This window comes from Mastigoproctus giganteus, chromosome 5 (assembly GCF_048544385.1).
Source record: "Mastigoproctus giganteus isolate SK-2022 chromosome 5, ASM4854438v1, whole genome shotgun sequence".
Classification (NCBI taxonomy): domain Eukaryota; kingdom Metazoa; phylum Arthropoda; class Arachnida; order Uropygi; family Thelyphonidae; genus Mastigoproctus; species Mastigoproctus giganteus.
In genome coordinates, this window is record NC_143579.1 from 178735029 (window position 1) to 178757513 (window position 22485).

The 22485-nt window shown below is 34.5% G+C and overlaps 1 protein-coding gene across 3 annotated transcripts in view; it reads left to right on the forward strand.

Moving 5' to 3' along the window:
- The window catches only part of LOC150085875 (intraflagellar transport protein 22 homolog), a 100141-nt gene that overhangs the window by 62626 nt on the left and 15030 nt on the right, over window positions 1–22485 (forward strand). The window lies entirely within an intron of this gene.

Consider the following 22485-nt stretch of genomic DNA (forward strand, 5'->3'; position numbering starts at 1 on the left):
AGTCACTATAACGATCACAAAACAGAATTGATTGAATTCAAAATTGATTCAACAAATTTTCAAAATTTAAATTTGAATTTTTGAATATTTTGTTTAATGTTTAATTAAACATATTATTGAAACTTTTTACTGAGCTTATTACTTGATTTGTTTTAGTTTTTAAATATTGTCAAAAAAAGTTTTTTTTTTTTCCTGAAGGATTATTTTTCTGATAATAAATTCAGACAAAAACCACATGAAACTAAAGAAAACTGAAGCCACGGGAAACAGAAGGAACCAAATTTAAAAGAAAATATTAATATTATTTTTTGTTACATAAAATAATATTTTATGTAACAAAAAATTTTATTTTATGAAAAAGTTTTATTTTTTGAACAAATCCTATTGTTTACTACATGAAAATTATTAAATTAATATTTCAAAACATAGTTCAAGAAATGAATGCTAGATTGCATTGAAAGCTACATCACCAAAGTTGGTTTACCAGTGTCGTGATGAGTAAATATATTTATAATTATAAAAATAAATATAAGTTTATTGGAAAAAAGGAAAAAGAAACACTATAAAATCACCAAAATAGTACAACATACTAATACTGCAAAGACCAAAATACCTTGACAGTCAAAATAAAATCATAAAATTTAAAAACTGACTAAAATTACACCCACTTCTAGCAGTGTAAACATGACTCTCTGCCCCTGAAGAAAGGGCACCCATTCACAATAAGTAAAACAAGACATGGAGCCTGCAAGGACCTGTTTTTTGGGGGAGATTAATTTTCTTTTTTTTTTTTAATTTTATGATTTTTTTTTTATTTTGAGTGTTAAAGTATCTTGGTACTTAGACTCACTCCTTGGCAAGGAGTGAGTCTAAGTCTAAACTCTGCTGATCAGGTCAGCAGTGTTTAATTATATCAGCATTAGTATGCTGTACTAGTCTGATGGTTAAAAAATGTTTTTTTTTTTCAACAATAGTCTCAGAGACATGCCCATGTTGTGTCTTTTTAATTAAGTTATAAAAGTAAATTTTTATTTTTCTGGCTGTATGGTAAATTGTAACAACTTTTATATTTTCATAGCACGTGTATTGAAATGTAGTGTGTATGTGAGCAAGCACATATACAAACACACTACAGTATATCATTAGCAGTTAAAGGGCTAAAAAATACAGGGATATAATACCATGAAAACATACAAAGGTAATTTTAAGGAGTATTAATGATGTCTGATAATTTTTAATAACTTAATTAATGAAATAAATCAGTAAAAATATTGATCAATTGTATTTCTATAAGAGATTTCCAACATCTGGCACATACAAGGTGTTATCAGAAAGTTTAGGGACTGATTTTATACCTTGACATTGCAGTGATGTAAAGTTGTGACTTACTGTAACATATTGGGTGACTCATTTAGATATAGTAATGCATGAATCATGTTTATCTGCAGGCAGTCTGAATTAGCACATGATGAATAAAAGGTGTTTTGCATTTCTTCAGATTTTAAAATGACTGATTTTATCGAAAGGTGAATTAGCATCAGATTTTGTTTCAAATTTAGGAGAAGTGCAATAGAAACCCATGAAATTTTTAAAAATAGCTTTGGAGAAGATACCCTGGTATCATTTGAAGTCTTTTGTGGCTTGCTAAGTTTAAAGAGAGCATCTTGTCTGTGAAAGGTGGCCCTCACTCTGGCTACTCTTCATCTTTAAAACCAGCGATTCGACTGCTTGCATTCATGACCTGATCAGCAGTGTTTAACGTTTAACTATCCATGAAGTTGCTAATACAATTGATATTTCTTGTAGGACATGTCAATCAATTTTAACCTAAGATTTGGGAATGCAGTGTACTTCAGCCAAGTTTGTGTGTCACATCCTTGCTTATGATTTCAGAGTGATGAGTTCTTGCAAGTCAGGATCTTTGTCAATGTGCTGCTGCTGACCCACACTTTGTTTCTGCTATCATTACTGGTGACAAATTGTGGGTATATGGCTATGACCCAGAAACAAAACCCGGTCCTCTCATTAGAAGACTATCCCCTCCAGTGCCTAAAAAAATGCAAGACAATCGCATCCAAATGTGAAGAATATGCTTATCATATTTTTTTGGCTTTTATTGTGAATTTGTTCTACACGATCAAACAGTGAACCTGGAATACATCAAAACAGTTCTATAGTGATCGCATGGTGCTGTTCGGATAAAACAGTCAGAAAAGTGGACTTCAGAAAAATTGGTGCTTGCATTATGACAATGCTACTACACACACTTGGCACTTTCCATTAATGAATCTCTTGGAATCACTCCATCATGGTGGGTTCTCATCTGCTATACTCACTGAATTTTGTTCCTTGTGATTTTATTTTGTTGTCAAAGCTTAAAGCTCTCTTGAATGGTCATAGATTTGCAAAGACAGAGGATATTATTTAGAATACAAGCACAGGAACTATTAGCAATTCCAAAATAAACTTATCATCAGAAATGCTTTTAGAAATTGTAGAAGCATTGGAATTGGTGTATGCAATGTTAAGAAAACTGCTTCAAAGGAGATCCATCCAAATAGCTGATAAGCTTCATCATTTCCCAAGTATTAGTTCAGTCCTCAATTTGTTGTTGTTGTTGTTGTTTGGTTTTTAGGAGCATTAGCAACTAAGGCCATATTGCTCCAGGATATGCGGCGGTCATTCCTTAACCTTTCCGCATCCTCCGTATTTGGTGGTGACGGGCTCGAACCCCGGTCTAATCAAGAAGCGTGTGCTACGCACTGCTGCTCCTTCCCACCTGGCTACGGAGGCGCCTTCAGTCCTCAAACTTTTTGATTAAACCTCACTCATTTTAATTTAACAATAACATTAAGGAATCACACCATTGGAACCTGTGAGCGCCTGCCCTTTCATTTGATTAATAATGCTTGAGGTGGCCATGTGCACATCCTTTTGTCTGCAAGGTGGTAGATGACTTTCATCAACCGGTGAAATACCACCACTTTGCTTATTGGAGGCTTGAAGTGGTGAAAGCCATGTTTAGTCTCTAGAGCAAAGTTTCTGGCATCCCCCTCCCCCCATACTTCTCCTTCAACCCATGCACGGTACTAACTACTATAGGTTTTGATACCTTTCGTGTTTGGGGTTTTCATAAAAAAAAAAAAAAAAAAAAAAAAAAATGATTCTTTCTTAACTTGTGTCTTCATCCACGTAATAACCTTCATTGGATATTCATTGTTATTAACATACTAAATATGCTATTTATGTTGCATCAGCATTTCTATACGTAGATATAATTTAGTCTTATATAATGCGATTTTAAATTTAAGTATAATTATGTCTAAATAAATATTCTCTGCATACCATTCCTACATATCATCCATTTATCACATCATTAATCGAAATTAAAAGTTTCCAAATGGAAAACTGTGTTTTATTTACTTCTAATTACACTAGCATTACTACTTATTTACTAGTAATATTAGTGTAATTAAATAGTTCTAATTACTGCACTCTTGCGTTTAACTCACTGGCATGCTTTTCTCCTAAAAGATATGTGACCCCCCCCCATGAAGGGATTAAAGTCAAAAACTAAGTTTTTAGTAAAAAGATTTAATATATTTTAAGAAAATGTTACATCCAGTACTAAATATTGACAATCTTATTAATCTTATTCTATTTACAAAAATCTTTTATCTTATAACAAAGTTATGGGGAGAGATATTTAGACTGGATTGTGGGAAGTTTTATTTTAGCCAGCGAGTTGTAAATTACCGGAATAAGTTACCAACATGGGTGGTTGAGGCTGACAGTATGGGAAAATTCAAAGGTCAGCTGTATACCTACGGGAGGAGGGAAATGCATAGGTTGTCTATTTCCTTTTCTTTTATTATTTATTAAGTATTTATTTTGTTTTATTTTATTATTATTATTTTACTTTTTTTTTCTTTTTTTTTTTGGCTGGTGCAGCATAAGCCTTAGGTTTCTTTTCATCATATAGCCATTACTAATACTAATACAAAAAAAAAATATTTTGTCGTTTTTTTTGCCTTTTATAATCACCTGTTGTCTTTCGTACAAGATTCCATCTTTTTTCTTTGGTATCTTTTTTCCATTTAAGAAATATCTTGGTGAAACCTTTAACCGTGTTCATCGGAGACTGCTCCCAAGTTTTTAGAAAAAAAAGTCTAAATGGGAATGTAGGAAATGAAACTTTAACAACATGTTGCATCCCAACTCTCTGTACACTAAAATTAGCTCATCCATTTAATTTTTTAGTGAATTCCTCATCTTGGAATAGCAGTTTGATATGAGAACCCATAAAAATTCCCTCTTTTATCTTGGCCCCATTGATGTGAGCAAACATTTGCCTCAAATAGGAGGCGCCTCCGTAGCCAGGTGGGAAGGAGCAGCAGTGCGTAGCACACGCTTCTTGATTAGACCGGGGTTCGAGCCCGTCACCACCAAATATGAAGGATGCTGAAAGGTCAGGGAATGACCACTGCATATCCCGGAGCAATATGGCCTTAGTTGCTAATGCTCCTAAAAACCAAACAACAAACAACAACAAGCCTCAAATAGGAAAATCATCCTTTTTTTATGTCCATCGCTTTCACAAATATTTTTATTAAACCTAGCTTTATGTGCAATGGAGGTAATTTTGACTTCCATTACTTGACTTATCCACCAAAGGAAGATGTGCTACATTTTTCTGGCCTGGTGTAGTTTATGAACAGTCTGGCCATTTTTTTACCCTGTAGTGGCAATCCTTTGCTTGGCCTCTCCAGTCACAAAAAAGCATCAGTATTTAGTGTATTCACCTTGAAACCCAGTCAACAAAGCTACCACTTTTAGGTCGGCACAGATTTTCCACTTGCATTCTTGATAGCATATTTTTTGCAAGAGAACCTGTAGTTTTGTATACATTTCTTTCATGTGAACTGCATGGGCCAGTGGTATAGATGGATATTTATTTCTGTTATGCAGTAAAATTGCTTTCAAACTGACCTTGCATGAATGAGTGAAAAGCCTCCACTGCTCGGGGACGTGCTCCAGATGCAACTCTCTCATTAATTCCTGGACATTGTTACAATAAACCAAAGTACCATTCATCAAGTAATAGGTTACATTTCATATTGAAAGAGACTTTGACACCCTTTTCAAAAATATTTCACTGCTGAAGCTGTGATCCTCGTAATTGAGCCTTAGTTTTGGAGAGGTCCAAATCTCTGATCAAATCGTTCAGTTCTGCCCGAATGATTAATGTTGCTTTGCAGTACCAAGAGTTGAAAAGTTTGTACTCGTTCTGGGTTCTGCATCTTCTGGAGACTCCTTTTCTGATCCTGAATCAGAGTCAAGTCCATAAGTTTCTGGTGGCTTTGGCATGAGCATTGTATCATCGTGAGGAACTGGCCTTAGAGCAGAAGGCATGTTGGGATACTCTACTTTGTGCTTGGATTTCTCAGAAAAACCAGAAATATTGGTCATGCAAAAGTAACAATTGTTTATGTGGTCTCGAGGTTTCTGCCATATCACTGTAACAGCAAAAGGCATAGATTTATGACTACCTCTAACTAGCCTTTTAATGTCCTTGAACATGAGCTGCAGGAATTCTTTGGAGCCCATACTTTATCTTGATCTCTGACTTACATCCAAAATAGAGTTCACTGGCTTCTTTTCTCACAAGTTGTGACAGTGGCTTCTGCTGTTATTTCAATACCACTTCTCTGCAAATGTAGCAAAAGCTATCAGGCTTATTTCGGCAAGAATGTGACATTTCATGTACAGTTGAGGTATGCACACATAAAACCACAATTAAGAAATTGTAGATTTTTTATTAACAATTTAAACACAGTTCACAATTTACACTTATGCACACAACACTTGTTTACAAACACTAATTCACAAAAACACTTGTTCACTACTTGCTCTCTGAAACACATACATATTTTGAAATATGAAAATGCTTGCTTGGTGCAGACCCACTCATATATATACCGGTAGAGAAGTTTTTAGAAGGCTAATGAAAAGTTCTAGAACTGTCTAGAAACATCTTTGCCTTTCTTCTGCATGTAACAATATTCTAGGATGGTCTGGAACATTCTCAAATGTTGTACAAAGCTCCTGAATGCTCTAGAAATATCCTGAATGTTCTAGAAAAAAAAATAAAAATAATAAACAGATAAAATAGATGGAAAAGATGATTAAACCAGTTACAGGTCTTGATTTTCAAATATCATTAACGTATGTATTTGAAAACTGATGATGAGACTTTTTAAGCACATATTGAAGTTTTTGAACATATTTCATACAAGAATCTGTCGAAATTATTTCAGGGAGGAAATTGATGTCGATCTGTGTAATCAGATCAAGAGTACTACTTTCTCTTATTGCCTCCCTAACATACAGGCAGAGCCTATATGTTAACCAAGGGTATAATTCCTCTATCCCCATCCATTCTTTCCATACACATTATACTTCCCACATTCAAATTCTACATTCACTAAGGTTGAGTGGAAATATGTCTCTAATATCTCTACAGTGACTTAACCACACCAGTTTTTTACTCTTAGTAACACTAACACAGCCATCTTGTTCCTTAAGACCTTGCAGCTGGCCTTATAATCCATGACACCTTGCTTTCTAGGTTGCTGTATTTCCCAATAGAAGTGGTGCAATAATCACTTACACTATAACTGCTGTTAGTCTTTTAGTCTGATCTGTGTATCTCCAGAAGCTTGCAGTTTTCCAACCCACGTAACACTGCTTTGATAGCATCAGCAAATATTCTTGCCAAATATTCAGCAAATATTCTCTATTTAAGTTTATCCTGTCCATGTAAAGTAGGACAGGATCTCTTAAGGGACAAATTGATTAACAAGGCTCATCATATATTCACCTCTGTTATGTCTGGACAGAATTTCAGACACTTTCAAATTTAATCTTAACTTGCAACTTCTTCCCAACATTGCTCTGCCTTGTTAAGTCTGCAGATTTGCTTTTAATATCTTTAATATTAATGTGCACAACAGTACCTTTTGCGCTTATAAAAGATGATAGCTGCTCTCCAACATCATTAACTTTTGTCCCCGACAGACACACCCTGGTGTTGTTTCATCTGTCCTTCTTACAAAATATATTTCTTGTTTTCCTGACACTAGAGTAACCAACAATCTTGTGGGAGCAGTACATTCTGCCAGGTAGAACATTGTTGTGTCATGTGATGCTTGAGTGTAGCATCGTGCATAGTGCTGGCAACTGAGTGCTTGATGGGTCCCTCTCTTTTATTCCATCTAGGGCATCATTCCTGTTGTTCAAGTCCTCATATAAGCCCATCAGAATCCTGGATTAGGGTTTTAATTTTTCGCTCTCTTGGTCTCCCTTTCTCTCAGTGAAAGCACACAAAGATATTCTCTTTGGTCATATGTCCAATTAGAGATAATGTTGCAAAAAAAGAACACTGCATGTTGTTTTGATTCTCAAGAGAATTGCCACTGGTGGTTCTCTCCTAAGCCAAAGCATTCCCACTACTTTGACCTTTTTGTTTTGTTTTAGGCACAAGTTCAGTCTAATTTATTGATAAGACATCAAAAGATAAGAGTATGATAATGTTTATACTATTCCAGCAATGTTGGTATGTACCACGCTATTGACCTTCTAAATGTTTAACTAAATACAAAATTAAGCTATTTTATGTGATTTGGACCTTCAGACTATTTATGTATTTCGGTTAACTACAAATTGACAACACTACAGTTTACTAGTTACAAGATACAATGTTTGCACCAAAATTACTGAAAACAAAAGTTCTATGAGTATATTAAATTGTAACTTATGAAATCCTTATCTAAATTTAAAATTAATTTAATGTAAGTGATTAGGACAATTAAAACTATTTATTAAACATGATTTGGTATTTATTATTTAAGCACAGTAAAAGTGATAATTTTATTGTGCTTTTCCCCAAGGTTAAAAAATGTCAAAATTTTACAAAAGCATCCATTTTCAGGAGTGGGAATTTTCTACAGCATCACATAATATTCTTAATTTAGACCATCATTGTAGAGTTATGACTGAACAATTGGGTGAATATGATGTTTAAAAAAAAAATCAGGCTATGGATGTGCATCCTTTTATTGTTTTTGCTAGCGGTATTTGTTGAAATTTAAATATAAATATCGGTACTACAGTATACAAGTAGCAATATAAGTATAAATAAAAAAAAAAAAATTTGCTAAGCATGAAGCATTATAGGCTCTTTTTTTTAAAACCTATATCTCTATTACTTCCAGACATTCTCTCATGCTGCAGCTTTATGTCACAGTTGCAGTTTATTTCACTTTTTATCAACATTAATTTGGTGCCTGCTTGTGCTCTAATGAAATAGTAATCCCATTGTAATGCCATCAGAATGGTGGCACCTAATTACCACGACCACAGTTATGAGGCGAGAAGATCCAAAAAAAAATTTGTATTCGTCCAGAAGTAGTTGTGATAGAAAGACGATTTTTTTTTTGTTTGAAATCTCAATAGCAGCCACACAAATTTTGGTTTCGACCTGACAATTAATTTTTTTTATTTGCAGTGCCGAATGACGTGAAGTGTCAGAGCTCCAAATTAGTGTAGGATCTGTGGAGAACATAATCCATCAACAGTTGCATATGAGTAAAGTGTCTGCTAGATGGGTTCCCAGACTTCTGATCCCTTACTAGAATAAGAAAGAAAGGGCACAATGTGCACCTGAAATGTTGTTGATGTGCCAGGAAAAGCAAAAGGAGTTTTTTCATGGCTAATCATCATTGATGAAACTTGGATCCATCACTGTGATTCCAAAACTAAATAAATGTCAAAACAGTGGAAGCATGCAGAAGCACCCCCCCCCCTCCAAAAGGAAAAATTTCAATCAAGTGCTGGCAAGGTGATGCTGAATTTTGGGATCAACAGTGTAATACTAACTGATTACCTTCAAAAGGGCTGTACTTTGACAGTGAAGTATTATTCCAGCCTCTTCATAAGGCTGTGCTGCTATAAAAGATAAAAGACGCGGAAAGCTGTTAAAAAGTGTGGGCTGCTTCATGATAATGCCTCTGTACATTCCTCCTCACATGCTGCAGTGAGGTGTGCCCATGAATGTGGCTTTGAAATACTGCCACATCCCACTTATTCTACAACCTTGCACCCTCGGATTTCTTCCTGTTTCCTGCCCTGGAGTCCTTATTTTTTGGGAAAACACTGCTGCTTATGATGAGGTGATTTCTCCTGCAGAGTCATTGTTTGAAGTATAGCCAGAGGACTTCTACAAAACTGGACTGTGGAAGTGTATTGAGAGTTGGTAAAAATGTGTCATTTTGTCTGGTGACTGTTGAAAAAAGTGTAATACGTGATGTTTAAATCAACATCTATCACAACTACCTCTGGGTGAATACAAATCTCTTTCAACCCCCCCCCCCCCTCATAAACGGGTGCAGTACTCCAGAGCCAAGATGATATCTCACCCCTCCTTAGAGTTTATTATTGTTTTAGATTCCCCAACTTTATTTTAGGGCTTCTAAAAACATGTATGCCAGAGACTGAAGACTACCTAAATTCAGCATTGCTTATTATAGATAAGTGGCGGTAATGGTTTTCAGTGCTGGAGTATTATGTCAGAAATTGTTGGGAAATCAGTGCTATTATCAAACAAAACTTTTTTTTGTAATACATTTTGCAGTTTCTAATACATTCCCCCTTTCCCAAAGCAGAGGGATGAGGTACACTAACAGAGCATCCTACTTTGAAGCTAAAACAAATCTTGTGAGAGCTTTCTTCTATCTTTCACCTCCTTCCCAAGAAGTCTACAATGCGATACAGTTTACTGGATTGCCTGTCACCATGCAAATGTTACCTAGAGCAGGGGCAGTTATAGTCAAGATTAGCCCATCAGCTGTTGCAGGAAATTTTTAAATTCCTCTGTACACACAAAAATTTGAAAAATCAGCAAAAAATAATTCAAAATTGTTCATTTTATTGATGCCACTTGTATTTTCTGAATACAACTGTGAAAAATTTATGTTCTGTATTAAAAACAAAAAGTTTTAATTAATTTTTGAAAATTAAAACTCCCTTTAGACCTGTCGACAAGCAAATGCAAATTTAAAAACCACACCCTTTGAGCATTTTGATTAGACGAGAGCATGTCAGTAATAGGAGCACTTGCTGCATGAAACATGACATATGCACATCAACAGTTTGATTCCAGACAGTGCATCAATGTCTTGAAGCCAGAGAGCATCACTGATTGGAGGAAAGTGCGTGGCAGTAAAGCAAACTTATCGTCAGTAACTCCTGATGACGTGTCAGTCAACACGTGCATATAATTAGGTTTAACTTAATCACAAATTTTTCCTAATTGTATGATAATTAACAGACATTTCTGGAATTTTCTGCAAAAAATTCAAAGAAAACCTTTTCAACAACTGGTATTAGGGGTTTCAACTGTGTGGATGGAGTAGATGAAGCACAAACTGCTGAAATATTGTTGTGTTCGAATCAACCCTATGCAATTAACACAGAGTTAAAGAAATGCTCCAGGATACCAGGTTTAGAAATGTAGCAAGGAGCAAATGTCTTTTCAGAGAATCATGGCTCTGAAAGGCCAATTGCTATGGAAAAGCAGGTATTTGTCTATTATCCTTCGGCTGGTATACAGTAGTTGGTTATCTTCCTGCCATGTATATTTATTTATATTTATGCATATGTACAGGTAGCCCTTGGTTTATGACAGTTTGTTTTGCGAAGATTTACAATAACAACAGTTTTGAAACCAGAAGGCCAAAAATATGAAAAAACTATAAAAAATTTCAAAAACGTGCAACTATAAATACCGGATATGATGTAAAGAAACAGCAAGTCAATCAGAGGTGAGCGCTAACCCCCATCTAATATCTAAGCCAATTAGGGATGAGGTGGCTGGAGATAAGAGGACAGGAACAATCAGTTTGCTTGTTGGTGTACTAATGTTGGGCCACTATTCTACAGTGTCAGTATGTGACGTGAGTTTTAATTAAACTTTTAATTAAAACTCAGTCACGTGAGTTTTAATTAAAAGTTGTTGATTAAATTAATAAAATAAGAGTTGCCATGTCTAGTAAAAGAAGCGCAGTAAAGCCAAGTGGACATTAAGCTCAGGCTTAATGTCCAAGTTTGCAGGCAATACGAAGGTTGGTAGGATTGTTAATGACAGTATGCTAGTGCAACAGGACCTAGAAAAGTTGAGCAGATGGGTTGAGAGGTGGTAACTGAAGTGTAACATTGACAAATCCATAGTACTGCATATGGGTAGCAGTAACCCCAGAGTAATCTTCCAACTGTTTGGTACTACACTCAAGGTAGTGGAGAATAAAAAAGACCTGGAAATAATTGTGCTGTTGTTGTTGTTGTTGTTTTTTGGGGCAAGGGCGACTTTGGCCATATTACACTATCAACGTTATGAATGTTACACATGCAAATAATTGTGCAGTTAGATATGAAGTTTTCTGAGCAGTGCAAATAGGCTGCAAGGGTAGCTCATGGGGTCTTGTCAATGATATACAGGAATTTTGCTAGCAGGGATGAAAAAAAGGATTATCACTTTGTATAAGGCAATAGTCAGGCCACACCTTGAGTACTGCATACAGATCTGGAGGCCTCCTTTTAGGAAAGATGTAGAGCTGCTGGAACGAGTACAGAGAAGGGCAACGAGATTAGTGAGTGGAACTTAAGCCTGGAAAGGCTTAAGTTCTGCAAATTGCAGTGTCTGTAGTCACCTGCGAGGTGATCTGATTGAGGTTTATAAGGCCTTGAACAGTTTGAGCAAGCTCATTGCTGATGGGATTCTTCCAATTTCTCAGATTACGCACCTGAGGGGACATAAATTCAAATTGAGGAAAGACAGTTGTAGAATATATGTGCAGAAATTTGCCTTTAGCCAACGGGTGGTTGATTGTTGGAACAAACTTCCATCTGTTATTGTGAAAGCTGACAGCTTAAATAAATTCAAGGCAGAACTAGACAAACTTTTGGAGTGACTGATGGGTGAAATGGGGAGGGGTTTTTTTTTTGACTAATGCTGCATAAGCTTGCTTTCTTGCATCATATGCCTCTATAATGCTAAAGTGAATGTGAAAATGTTGCTAAAAAGTCACATTGTAAAAACAGATGGAGGTAATTCGTAGAATGGAAGATCAGATATGTGTAGAAATATGAAATTGCCTCCATCGACTGTGAGTACCATATTGAAAAATTCAGATGAAATAAAACAGTCAATGTAACAGACTTAAATAAAAAAAAAAAACATTCTGTTGACTGAAGCTGTTATTACTGATAAGGTAAAGTCAATTTTTAAAGATCTTAAGCAATAAAAAGAGGGCAGGGATGAGACATTTTTTGGTAGCAAGGGATGGTTTTCATGCAATTTAAATCTCGAAGTAAGTGCCACTGTGTGAAATTAAGTGCTGAGGCAGTTGCAGCATTTCCTGCAGAGTTTCAAGCCATTGTAGATGAGGATAATTATCCCCCTACTCTCATTTTTAATGTTGATGAGACCGTGCCTTATTGGAAGAAATTGCCCATGAAGAGCAGTCTGCACCAAGTTTCAAGGTTGCAAAAGACAGGCTAAAATATCTGCATTATGCCACTGTCAAAAGAGATCAATGCAAGGGGCCTTACACTAACTTCGAACATATCAAAGTAAATGTACAAAATTTAATTTTTTTTATTTAATTAAATTTAGTGTGTTTATTTTTTATTGTATTACATTTAATTGATTTATATTTATAAAAATACTGTTTTTACATTTGTAGCATTCATTTTAGAGCTTTAAATATAATAATCTTATATTACTTATGTTATTTTTGAGAGGGTCATAACTCATTGACTTCTTATTGACTTACATTCACAGAGATTCACAATATGAGATATAACTTAAATGATGCCGCCTTTGCATATTTTTTCTAATTCAGAGTTTAGCTGCATACTAATATGCTGCATATGCACTAACTTGTACGTTGACTTACATTATATAATTAGATTCATTTTACACTGATTTTTTTTTTTTTTGTGACAGTTCCTTCAGGAATGGATCCCCACTGTAAACTGAGGGTTACCTGTATATTTACCTTTTGTAGTTCATACATAAGTTTAATGGAAACAAAGGTTGTACTGCTAGAGTAGTGATTGTGTAACTGCTGGCAGGAGGATAATAAAAAAGTACTGAAAAACTCCTGGTTTTTCTACATCTTAGCATTCTTTCTCCTCTCTATGTTCAACCACAATCACAGAAGAAAATTTGAAGTCTGGATGATATGGACAAGCCCAACCAGCAACATTGAACAGAAATGGGCAGGCTGCAAATCCCCCCACACACACACACCAATTAGAGGTCCTCCTTAGCCATTTCACCAAAATGTGAAGCTGTATGGTGCGCTTTCAGTAATCCAGTAACAATTCATCAGTAGTAGAATAACAACCTGTTCCCCTCTTCCCACAGATTTCTTGAATAGCAACTGCTATTATAGCATCTCTGGGATTATGATCTGCAAGAATTAGTCTGATTCTAGAGCTCCACTATCCCATTCATCTATCACAACAAAAATATCAGATAACAGGGTAAAGACAATAGGCCTCATGCAGTACTCAGAACAGTTTGCATGATGTCATCATTTTACAAACGCAGCTTATGGAGACTATGTTTACCCTGCACAGACCCAATCAATCAGAAGCTAGTTGTATGGTAACTACAAGTAGGATTCTTTTTATGACTACAACTTTTTGTTAGCAATCTATGCCATACAAGTCATTTTAATAGCCTAAGACAGTGGCACACAAACTTATTTTTCTCGCGACCCCCTTTATTAAATGTAAAATTGATGCAATCTCTCAGTACAAACCCCGAAGTAGGATGACCAAATTTTTAGAGGAGAAAAACGGCATTTTATAAATTATGTAGTAGAAAATTTTGAGTACTGAGAAAGGAATTTAAAAAATTATATCCTTTTTAATTTACACATTAAAATATTAAACAATTTTCTTCATATTAAATATTTTTTCTTATTCTTCAATTAAGATTAGAAAACAATAAAAAAATGAATAATTACAAAACAAAATTAACGAGAAGGATGAGCCTGGATAACCGATAATATTTGGCACAATATTTGAAATTGCTAATATAATGTTATCTTCTGGATCAATTCTGGATTGCTGTTTTGTTTTTATAGCTCTTAATTTTGAGAAACCAACCTCTCATAAATATGTAGCGCCTCCGTAGCCAGGTGGGAAGCAGCAGTGCGTAGCACACGCTTCTTGATTAGACCGGGGTTCGAGCCCGTCACCACCAAATACGGAGGATGCGGAAAGGTCAGGGAATGACCACCGCATATTCCCGGAGCAATATGGCCTTAGTTGCTAATGCTCCTAAAAACCAAACAACAACAACAACATAAATATGTAGAACTGAAAGGTAGCAATGCTTGTATCACCATTTTCAATAATTCTTGATACTCGTCTTGAAGCAAAAACCAAAATTTTTCACAAGTTGTCTTGAAAAGAGCATGTAATGCTTCATCAGATGATGGGTCAACAAGATCTTCCTTTGGCTGAATGGTAATTTCTGGGCATGAAGAAATTTTAAAAGCAACGGATCACAACTCCAGTACAACTTTTTTTCTGGAGATACATTAAATCATTTAGAAAAAATCTTAATTAGCATTGTTAGGTGGGTGGCAATGGTATCCCTAAATTTTAAAATGTCAATATTATTGCTATTAAAAAATCAGAAAAACATGGGAATGTTTCATCATCATTACACTCAAATTCAGTTTTCCCAAGATTAAGCTTCTTTTTGAAAGCTTCTGTTTTATCTCTGAGTCTTAATATATTTGTTCCATCCTTGAAGACTTAAATTTAAACCATTTGAAGAACTTTAACAGTATATCAAATTTGAAGAACTTTAATTAGATTAAGTTCTTCAAGTATATCACCAGTATATTAAATTTGAAGAACTTTAATTAAGTTCTTCAAGTATTTTCCAAGCCATTTTTTATTTGTAAACAATTGAGCAAGGTTCTGATTTTTATCCAATAAAAACAATAAAAGTTCATGTTTCAGATCAAAAAGACTTTACCACTGGACAACCACCTCACTTTCTTATATAAAGAAACATTTCATAAGCGGATCCCATTTCATTACAAAGTATAGTGAAAAGTCTGCTATTTAAGCTTCTATTTTTAATAAAGTTGATCACACTTACTGCATCTTTCAAAACTTGTGATCAGTTTGCATTTCCTTCATTACTAATGCTTCTCTATGTATAATGCAGTGATTAAAAACTATATTTGGACCAATTTCCTTTCCTTTGCCTTTTAAACCTTTATTTTCTCCTGTTAATGCAGCCGCACCAGCAGTACAAATCGCAATGTAGTTGTTTCTCATTACATTATTTGTTTGAAAGAAAATCCATCAAAAATATTTTTTCCCACCATTCTTCCTTCCAAAGCTTTGCAAAATAGAATATCCTTCAAAATATTTCCCTTGTAGCAGTATCTGACATATACAATAAGTTGAGCGAGGTTTGAAATATCTGTGGATTCATCTAACTGTATTGCAAAAATTGGACTTTCAATCGATTTAATAAATTGAGACTGTGTCTCTGGACAAAGGAATGGTTTTTAAATCATTGCTGTACTTTTCTCCATGTATAATTGAATTCATTTTTATTGCAGCAAGCAGAACAAAAGATTCAGCAATAGTACAGTATGTGATTTCAAATTTTTTCCTATTAAATATGAAACTTTCAATGATGCTCTTAAAGCTTTACATGGAACTGCCGTATGTTTCTTCATGAAAGATTTTAGACCTTGTATGGTGTCGGCATGTCTTTTGAAAAACGATTCAGTTTTTTCATTACCTTTGGATGTTTTATATGTGTCTTTTTAATTTAATAGGTTTCATGCTTTTGTTAGCCCAGTTTTTCATAACATATTATGCACACAGGATGTTGCTCATAATGAACACTCTAAGTGAAGCCATACTTCATTAATTCCTCTTGATATTTTCTATTCTTTTCATTCCTTTTGATTTGGAATATAATGGCTCCCGACTAGAAATTGGTGGTTGCACTACACTTGAAAGTTCCATGTAATCAGAACAAAATGGCCATGGAGTGACAACAATAATGTTGCTACAGATACTTCAGAGCTAATATGGTAAGAAATATATCATGTGAAAATTTGGACACTAACATATAATTTTTTAAAATTTTGTACACTTTTGTGTACAAAATTATAAAATTACCAAAAGAGAGAGGAGACAGGCATAACGTCAACAAGTTTTACCTTTCAAGCATCATTGTCAGAATTAACTCTCCAGCTGATAAGCATGCTGCTGTGGAAGTTAAGGGCTGTGGAGATTTAGAAGGGGGGTTTTTTCCCAACACATCATAAAATTTCTCTGCAGCTGCAGAATTGGCACTGGCGACTTCACCACATACTTTAATGTTTTGGAAACCAGGGCAATGCTTGAACCTATTAAACCGCCTGTTGCTTGACACGAACTTGGCTTGGAGTTCGCCGTACTTATCCTTAATATCTTCACAAATACTTCTTGCTTTTGCTTGAATGGCCATTGGATTCAGGGGCACTTGCTTCTGAATCTGATTTTCCATCCATATTATTAATATGGATGGAAAATCAGAAGCAAGTGCTTTTCAATCTTCAATATAGCACCTGAATACTGTTTTGTGATCACCGTTGATCCTTTAACATGTTATTATTTTATACATACACTGTCCCTTAAAATAGTATTCACTGTTGAAGCAGTGTGACCCAATTCCATGTAATAGATCAGTGGTCTCAAACTGGCAGGCCACATCTGGCCCCCAAAGCAATTTTACACAGCCTGCAAATACATTTAAATTATGTATTTGTTGTAAATACAGTGCTTATAGTTTTAGAGACATAGAGATATGGACTGAGCTTATGTGCGCGACTGCTATTGAAGGAAAAAGAGATAGAATGAATAGGTTGGGGCTTTGTCTTTGTCACTGTATGCTTGTATATATTTATATATTTTCCTTGAGTCAGTCCTAGTTTGTTAGCTGGATGCACAGCTGCGAGTTCATATTGCTATATAGATGGAGACAAACTAACGTACAGCTTATAAAACCTGTTTATTTGTGCTTGTTGTTAGATCTACGATGTAGATATAACGATAAACAATAGGTATTGATATTATATAGATTCTATATTATATCAATACCTATCGTTTAGAATTGTGTATAATGTTTGAGTGTTGCTTTCATACGAAAATTCATCTTGTTAAATTAAAGTTGTAAATAAAATTATAATAGTGATTTTAATTAAGAGATTAAACTGCAAGCCATGTCTTTAACAAAGGGTAAAAGAAACGTGGACGAAGAAGGACATGTTTTTCTAGATAAATGGGAAATTATGTAATTTTGTGGTGTTGTGCATAATAAAATTGTATGTTTTATTTGTAATAAGGGAATATCAGTTCCAAAAGAATACAATTTACGTCGCCATTACGAAACGAATCATAAAGAAAAATTTGAAATGTTGGAAGGCAAATTGAGGGAAGAAAAGTTACAGTTTCTGAAATCTGGCTTATAACGACAAAATTTTTTTACTGAAGCAAATAAATCCAGTGAACAACAGTTCACGCAAGTTTTGCTCTCATGCACATCACTGCAAAACGATCAAAACCATTTACTGATGGCGAATTCCTTAAAGATTGTTTGATTAAGTCTGCTGAACTTCTTTGTCCTGACAAACAACAATTATTTAAAAATATTAGTTTGTCAGCCAACACTGTATCAGAATAACGAAATTGCTAGTGATTTACGATGTCAGTTAAAAGAAAAAAGTATAGATTTTGCAGCATTCTCAATAGCAGTTGACGAGAGTACTGACATCACAGATATAGCACAACTTGCCGTTTTCGTATGAGATGTTACTGATGAATTTGAAGTAATTGAGGAATTATTGGAAATAATTCCTATAAAAGGAAAAACTGGTACACAGGATATTTTTTCTGAAATAAAAACTGTAATAGATAAATATAAATTAAGTTGGGATAAAATGGTTGGATTTGCAAGTGATGGTGCAGCTGCTATGGTTGGTAAAAAAAATGTAGTAGCGGTAAAATTAAGAAATATAGTGAAAGAAGAAAAATTTCAGAATAATTTTTGCACTATACATTGCATTATTCATCAAGAAGCACTTTGTGCCAAAAGTTTCCAGATGGATAATGTTATGGAAACAGTAACTAAAACAGTAAACTTTATCTGTGGACGAGCTCTGAATCATCGAGAATTTGTTGCATTGCTTAAAGAAATTGAAAGTGAGTACAGAGAAATGATTTATTATAACGAGGTGAGGTGGTTAAGTCGAGGAGCTTACGTATTAAAACGTTTTTTTGATTTAATAAATGAAATCAAAATTTTCATGACACAAAAAAATAAAACCATCGACGAACTACATAATGATACATGGATAACAGATTTAGCATTTCTTGTTGACTTAACCGGCCATTTAAATATTCTCAATAAAGAGCTGCAAGGAAAGAATAAACTTATCATGACATGTATGCTTGTATTAAAGCTTTTAAAGTTAAATTGCAATTATGGGAAACACAACTGGAATCAAAAAATTTCGTACATTTCCTACATCTTAAATTCTGCCCTATTATTCAAATGAAAAATCTCAAGAATATGCAAGAAAAATAGCATTGTTACGACAATAATTTGAAGAAAGATTTAAAGATTTTAATGATTTGGAGTCTGATTTTACATTATTTTCATTACCATTAAAGACGAACGTGAATAACGCAGCAGAAAATCTACAAATGGATTTAATTAATTTACAGTGTGATATAAATCTTATTCAAAGATTTGAAGATACAGATTTGATTAACTTTTATTTGTACTTGTCAAAAGATAAATACCCTCAGTTATGAATTTTTGCAATAAGAATAATTGCTTTGTTTGGGAGTACATTTATATGTGAACAGTTTTTTCCCAGTTGAAAATTAATAAGTCTAAGAAAAGAACCCGATTGACTGATGAGCATCTACAATGTTGTTGTTTGTTATTTGGTTTTTAGGAGCATTAGCAACTAAGGCCATATTGCTCCGACATCTACAATCTGTGATGAAGATAGTTTCTAGTAATTTTTCTCCAAGGTTACAAACTCTATCAGAATCGAAACGCCATCAAGTGTCAAGCTGTAGTAAGAAATAAAGAAGTTTATAATTATTTACATACAAACATATGTATTTTTTCTGTATGTGTCGAAAGAAATTTTCAATTAAACCATGTTCGAGGCAAATTAAATTTTAAAAGTAAAATTTCCAGACTTATAAACTTACACGCAACACACCACACCACACACACACGCATCACACCAGGTTATAAAGGAGTGGTATCCATACATTAGGGATAAGTACGGTGCAATATATATATATTCACTCTCAAATTGTTAAAAAAAATTCCGGCCTGTCAGCTGCTTTCAGATCGTGCATTCAGCCCGCATGAAATTTGAGTTTGAGACCACTGCAATAGATGACAAACTTTGTCCTGCTTCGTACTTCTTAATTAATCACCTTCATTTCTAAATCAATTTTTTGTTTCCTAGCACTGCCAGTACTTGCACTTTCCGTTGGTCCCTTTCCCTTCACCATCGTAATAAGTAAATAGGAATGAAGAGAAGATTCTGAAAATGTATTTATGTTTTTTATATGATTAAAGATTTCAGTGAAGGGAATTCATTTTACTGTAACGTAAAAACCCACAGAATTCCAGTTATCTGTATTATTGCAAATAAGATCGAGTTTACTACCCATTTATAATAGATTGTGCTAACAGAAAAGCCCAATAAACTGGAAAGTGCAAATTGTTTTTATTTTTTTATAGTAGTGACCTCCAGAATTGTGTTTTAGAAAAATATCACAAGCCATCCAAAATTGATTCTTATACCGGAACATATGATAACGATGAAAGTGTAGTGCAATTTCCATTATAAAAATGACCTTTTATAGAGATACATAGATTAATTATACAGCGAAAATTTCAACTTCTGAGGTTTTGGAATGAATTACCCCAAAAAAAAAAAAACAATGTGTTATTCGGTTCACATTACGATATTTTCACAACACCTCCATTTATTCCTGTGGGATGCAAAATACGTTTCCACGATTTTTTAAAGTTTTTTACTGGCTGGAAAAAACTTACATAAAGTCGAATTTCCGTAAGTCAAGTATTACATAAGCCGGAGAGTGGCTGTACATACTTAGAAGTTGCACTAGTCAGCTGCTTTCTCTGTGTCCATAGCCAGTGAGCAAATTAAAGTCTTCCCGACAAGGACAATAAGTAAGAACACCACCTGCATCACACGTGTAACCACCCCAGTGGCGGACTAAGGAAAAATTGGGCCCTAGGCAAGATTCTCATTTTGGGCCCCACCTAGGGTTGCCACCTTTCAGAAATTGTAATGGAGAACACAGTTGAATGGCTTAAAAAAGGTCTTATAATACTAAATATAAAAATACATTTGAACTCTATTATTGATGTTGCCAACTTAAATCAAATACAGTGGATTCCGGTTATTTGGGCCACCGGTTAATCGGGGCAGCCGTTTATTTGGGGCAAATCTTAAAAAACAGAACCCAATCGAGAAAATAGCCAGGATTTACTTCGCTTAATTGGGACAAAATGCCGTTTAATCGGGGCAGAAGACCGCAGCACTGAAGATTACCCTATGATTGTCCCCAACCGTACCACGTAGTTCGGTCGAATTTCTGGAGGTCACAACCATAAAACAATAAAAACAATTAGCAGTCACCTGTTTATTGGGCTTTTCTATTAGTGAAATCTGTCATAAACTGATAGTAAACTCGATCTTATTGAATTTGTGATAATACCGACAGCTGGAATTCTGTGGGTTATTATGGTGAAATGTGTTTACACTTCTATGGAATCTTCAATCATATAAAAAAAAAATAATTTTCAGGCTCTTCTCTTCATTCCTATTTTTAAAGCTTCGTAATTTGTTACTTCTCTCTTGCGCGTATCGTGTTACTTGCAATTTGTGTGTGTGTGCGGTGTTCTTTGTTATTGATTGCTTATCTTTTTACTGTTTTAGATATTAACCCCCACCACAAATGACATTGAACAGAATTGTCAACTAGTTTAGTTAGTATGTACATATTACAGTACGTATTAATTATTTCGATTATCACGTATATTCTTCCGAATTTCACGTATCATTTAATTTTTTAATTGGTAAGGTAATAAAGGGTAAATTTGTACTTAATATATCTTTACTTTTATAGCCTATGGATAATATTCCTCCTATTTTCGCTAATTACAATCGCTGTTTAATAGAATTAAAATTCAATTCACAAACGTGATCACAATGACCGGCACTTATTACACATCGTATAGTGATCGGTACTTTAAATGGTGACTCCATCGTAACGTGATTGAACAGTGAACCAATTGTAAAGGGCGGGGGGAGTACATTGTATTTTTAACTATTTACGTGAAACTTCGGATAATTGGGGCAGCCGCTTAATCGGGCCAAAATGCACTAGTCCCGATGTGTCCCAAATAACCGGAATCGACTGTAGTTCATACCAATGTACAACAGAGTAATTGATTAAGTAACTAAATCTACCTAATCAATGTGTGAATAGCACTAGCTGGTGAATCATACACAATGATTCACCAGATAGCGCAGCATGTAAAGATGCTTTGATTGATCGGCGTGAAACAAACAGAACATTATAAATTTATTTAAAATAAAATAATGAAAAAATGTATAATAAAACAATTTTATGGGCCCTAGGCAGTTGCCTAGTCTGCCTAGGCCAAAGTCTGTCCCTGAACCACCCTAAAAATTAGTGTCAATAGGGTTCATTCGTATCTCAGACTACGTTCGAATAGTAAGCTCTCTATACCTACAGTATTGAAAAAGTAATTTTGATGACAGGTTTTTTATCTTTTACGTACACAAAAACTAATTTTATTTAAAACTTTCTACGACCCCTTTAATTTATCCCGTGACCCCTCTGGGGGTAGCACCTCACAGTTTGCACACCACTGGCATAAGACATATGGCTCTTTTAATATTAATTTCAGTTTAATGTATCCTTATATAAATTAAAAATTTAATGTTTTTTTTTTTTTTAATCTAGAATAAAATCATTGTGCTGATATACCTGCATTAAACAGTATGGCAGCAATTCCCAAACTGTGAGCCATGGCACCACGGGATATTTTAAATTTTTGAGGGAAACGCAGCGATACTCGACATCTGTCGTACACCAATCGAACTACTAGCTTGAGGTAGTTCACAGCTTCAACATTACTTATTAAGTTGTTTGGACCTAACTACTTAATAAACTGAACTGTTAGGTATTTATTTTGGCCTAGAGGCACCATGAAAAAATTACTGAGACACTAAGGGTGCCATGAAT